The 4,587-nt window shown below is 59.3% G+C and overlaps 1 pseudogene; it reads left to right on the top strand.

Annotated features, from left to right (window-relative positions):
• Nucleotides 1–689: 689 nt before the first annotated feature.
• On the top strand, nucleotides 690–4,245 carry LOC141496402 (NF-kappa-B-repressing factor pseudogene; annotated as a pseudogene).
• Nucleotides 4,246–4,587: the final 342 nt, after the last annotated feature.

The following is a 4,587-nucleotide window of genomic DNA, read 5'->3' as shown; positions in this document are numbered from 1 at the left end:
GGACATGAGGACCAGAATAAGGGCAGACCGGGGAAGTGCTTGGGCGGAAGGGGGAGGCTGCCCGCTTGGCGCGGGTCTCGGGCAGGTAGCAGACCCTGGTTGAGCTGCGGGGCGCCCCGGGATGGGCCGCTTCCCCGGGCATGGGGGCACGCCCTCCTTGCGCAGAGGGCAGCCGGGCCGCGCTGCCCTGCCAGCGCTGTGTGCCCGCGGCGCCCCGGGTCCCGGTGCCAAGGAAGGGCTGGCTCTGTTCCCCTCGGGTGGTCCCGCGCTTGGCGGCGTGAGCGGGCTCCTTCCCTCGGCTGGGAAGCGGCCTGGCCCAGGCCGTGGGGGCGTCTGGGCCGGGCCGCCCCCCGCCCCGGGAGGCGCGGCTGTCGGGCGGGCGCGAGGGCGTCCGCGGAGCCCCGGGTGGGCCGGCTGCCCGGGCCCCCCCCCCCCCCGCCCCGTCCCCGGCGGCAGGACCCCGCGGCCGCGGCGGACCCCCTTTTGGACCCTGCTCGGCGGGGCCGGCCGGGACGCCGCGTGGCGTGGCCGCCGTGCTGACGCGGGCCGCGCGGCCCCGGCGTGGCGGTGCGGCGTGGCAGCCGCAGCCCGGCCATGCCCCCCGGGCGCCGGCCGCTCGCCCCCGCCGCGGCGCGCCCAGCCCAGCCCGGCCCGGAGCGCGGAGCGGGCCCGCAGCGGCCGGCCCGGGCGCCCCGCCCCGCGCCACGTCCGCCCAGCTGACCGGCCCGGGGGCGGCCCCGCGCGGCTCCTCCCTGGGGCGGAGAAGGAGGCGATGATGGCGGGCGAGCGCCCGAGCCCGGGGGATGACTTCCTGCCGCCGCCGCCGCCGCCGCTGCCGCCGCAGCCGCCGCCGATCCCGTCGCCGCCGCCGCCGCTGCCGCCGTCGCCCGAGCCGGGGCCCGCGCCGCCCGCCGAGCCGGGCCGGGAGCCCGAGCCGGCGCTGGGCCAGTGGCGCTACAGCCACGAGAGCGACCGGCAGTGGGGGCTGCGGCGCCAGTTCATCCGGCGCCACCTGCACAGCTACCGCGGGCCCGGCGCGCTGGACAAGCTGCTGGCCCTGTCCACCGCCTGGACCAACCACGTCTTCCTGGGCTGTAAGTACGGGCCGCAGCTGATGGACAAGATCCTGCGCATGGCCGAGGGCATCCCGGTGGGCGACGGGCCGGCCCTGGCGCGGCCCCCGCCCGCCCGCGCGCACAAGCGGCCCCTGTCCCCGCACGCGCCCAGCCCGCCGCGCAAGAAGGCGGCCCCGAGGTTCCTGGTGAGGCCGCGCTTCGAGCCCGTGCACTTCGTGGCCAGCAGCAGGGAGGAGGAGCGCCGGCGGGACCCGGCCGAGGCGGGCGGCGAGTGGGGCGACCCCCAGGTGGACTCCATCCAGTGGCCCGTGGACAGCCTCAAGAGCTACGTGCGGGACCGCGTCCGGGCCCGCTTCGGCAAGACGCTGTTCTCGCAGACGCGCTTCTCCTTCGTGGAGCGGAAGCCCCCGAGCGGCCGCGACCCCTGCCCGCAGGCCGCGGCCGGCCCGCCCCCCGCCGCCGCCGCCGCCGCCCCCCCACCCGATGCTGGCCGCCAAGCAGAGCTTCATCGAGCGGCTCTCGGGGGCCGTGCGGAGGAGCCTGCCCAGGAGGGAGGCGTCCCACCGCCCGGACAGGAGCAGCTACGCCTTCATCCTGTCGCGCGGCTTCCAGGCCTGCAGGACGCACCCCGAGTACATCTACGCGGCCCTGAAGGAGCTCCCGCCCTCCGACATCCCCGGCAGCGACAGGTTCCTGCCGGACGGCTACGCCTGCGAGGTGCGCTGCCAGAGCGTGTACCTGAGCACGGGCTACGCGGGCAGCAAGAACGGCTCCCGGGACCGCGCCACGGAGCAGGCCGTCAAGCTGCTGCAGCGGCCCGTGGAGGTCCGCGTGGTCAGGAGGAGGTTCAGGCACGCGTACCACGACGACTTCGCGGTGCTCCCGGCCGGCCTGCCCTCCTACGACTTCCCGCCGGCCCTCAGGCCGCCGGACGACCTCGCCGCGGCCGGCAGCGAGCTCGGGCCGCCCGGCCGCGCCTCTGCCCTCGCCCTCTCCGAAGGCTGGAGCGACTTCGCGCTGGTGGACAACGCCGGCGACGCCGTCGGCGTCCTTCACGAGTCGGCGTCCTTCCACGGCATGGCCATCGACTACCAGTACGACCTCATGCCGAATAACGCGTGGCGCTGCCGAGTGTTTCTGGAGGGCCGGTGCCTGGCCGAAGGCTACGGCAGCAGAAAGACGAGTAAGTCGGCGGCCGCCGCCGAGGCGCTGGGCGTCCTGCAGAAGAGGAAACCCGGCATCGCGGCCGCCCAAGGCCCGGCCGTCAGCTGCGCCCCTAAGGACGGCGCCAAGAGGAAGGACCTGAGGGACCGAGTGGCCTCCGGCCGCGCCTCCGCCCCCGTGTGCCCCCGAAGCGACTCGGCCCAGTTCAACCGCATGACCGTCGAGTACGTCTTCGAAAAGCTGACCGTCCTCCAGTGGAGGTGCAAGGTCATGCTGGAGAAGGAACTCATCACCGAAGCAGTGGGGATAAAGAGGGGCGTCAAGCACGAGACCATAGAAGAGGTCGTCAAGATCCTGAAGAAGACGAGGTCGGCGGCCTTCAACAGCCTGAAGAGAGGCGCCCTCGAGGACAGGATCACGAGGAGCGACATCCGGGGCCGCCCCGGGGATGACGGTTATCAGCAGGAGATCAAAGAGGACAATATCGGAAATCAGCTCTTGAGGAAAATGGGCTGGATGGGCGGCGGGCTAGGCAAATGCGGGGAGGGCATCTGCGAGCCAATCTCGGTCAAAGAGCAACACAAACGAGAAGGCCTCGGCCTCGATGTGGAGAAGCCAAATAAACTTTACAAGAGATACATCGACCAGATCATCAAAAACTATGCCCAGTCAGAGAGCCGCACGGACTTGGTTTTCTCAACGGAATTTACCAGCGATGAACGGAAGCAGATCCATCAGATCGCCCAGAAGTATGGCCTTAAGAGTAAATCTCACGGAATGGGACACGATAGATATTTGGTGGTTGGTAGGAAAAAACGTAAAGAAGACTTACTAGATCAGACAAAACAAGAAGGCCAAGTTGGACGTTACGACTTGCTTATGCCTCAAGGAAACTGAGGCTGGAAATGTTTGCTGTGTGAATGCTTAGATTTTTTTTTTTAAAATATATTAAAGAAATGCTGCATTTTTTTCTGGTTGCAGGAGATATTCATTTGGAAATGTTTTCCTTTGCTCATTTCATAAAATGCTTTCTTAGGAGAAATTGGAACCTAAAGAGCTTCATTTACTTGTACTAGCATAATCCTGAAGACAAAAAAAAAAAATAGTACTGTTACCGTGTCTTGATATTACTAGTTCTTTCAGATGTTAATAATTTGTAATAAAAACATATGTCCAAAAGGAAAGAATTGCTGCCATTTAAAATATGGTTTCCCATCATGCCATTGGAAAAAAAAATTGCATTTCTTTTTTCCAAAAGCAAAAAAAAAAATTTTGGTGAACATATAGAAAGCTGGTATTAAACTGCAATAAAAGTAATTTTGATTTCTGGAGTTACCCAAAATGCCATATCATTTTGTATTTTATCTTTTTTAATTTGTGTGAAACTAGTTATTCTAGAATGTTAGAGTAAATTGTCTATAATGTGTGTATAAAAAGTCCTTACAATATAAACGATATAATACTTTCTTAAAGTCATTTTAGTGTTTGAGATTATAATTGCTACCATATGTTTTCCAGGATGATGGGAGTGAGTTAATGTATGTTAAGTCCATTTGGGTTCCAAATAAGCTAAGGTCTTTGGACACTGACGATATTGCTTGATTAAACTGATCGGCGGAGACATTGGAAGAACTTAAAATTCTCAAAACCAAACTGATAAAAGAAAGCTTCAATTCCTTGTATGTGTCACCTTAGAGAATGTCATAGCATTTTTCCATTGTTAACTTTCAGAGTGTTTGGATGTGTGGGACATCCAAGGCAACCACAAATTGTGTCACAGCTTTGTGTAGTGCTGAAGACACTTAATACTTGGTGCTTTGCTTTAAAGGACAGTTGACTCATCCCTTAAAAAGCTTCCTAAATGTTAAAAGAAAAATTTTTGTACCATATTAACAGCTTTTATTTTTCATGTATTTCTGAAGTAATATGTTTTTTGGAATGTAAAACCAATATTAATGAAACAAGTGCTCTTTTGAATAAAAGGGGGCAGAGATGGAAAGACAAATAGTTTGTGGTGCTTTTACTGTATAACCGATTAACAATTCACAGTTTTCTCTCAGAAATAGCGGAATTGACCATCACACATGTCTTTGAATGCTTCTTAAAAGAACATCGTGGATGGTAATGAACTTAACTGCTCTCATGACCTCTTGACCCACAGAGTAGTACAACTCCATCAGTATTTTTTGGACAGATAAAGTGTCCAGGACAAAGGAGTTCATACTCCACTCTCTACATCCTTTGTATGTACCTTTAATTCCTTAAGGTACGTTTTTAAAAAGACTGACAAGTCAGGGGCTCTTTGGGGGTGGTTTTGAAATAGTCTTTTAAGTTATGGCTGAAGCAA

The sequence above is a fragment of the Macrotis lagotis genome, chromosome 8 (assembly GCF_037893015.1).
Source record: "Macrotis lagotis isolate mMagLag1 chromosome 8, bilby.v1.9.chrom.fasta, whole genome shotgun sequence".
Classification (NCBI taxonomy): Eukaryota; Metazoa; Chordata; class Mammalia; order Peramelemorphia; family Peramelidae; genus Macrotis; species Macrotis lagotis.
Note: the sequence above shows the minus strand (reverse complement) of the source record. Positions and strands in the feature narration are given on the sequence as shown.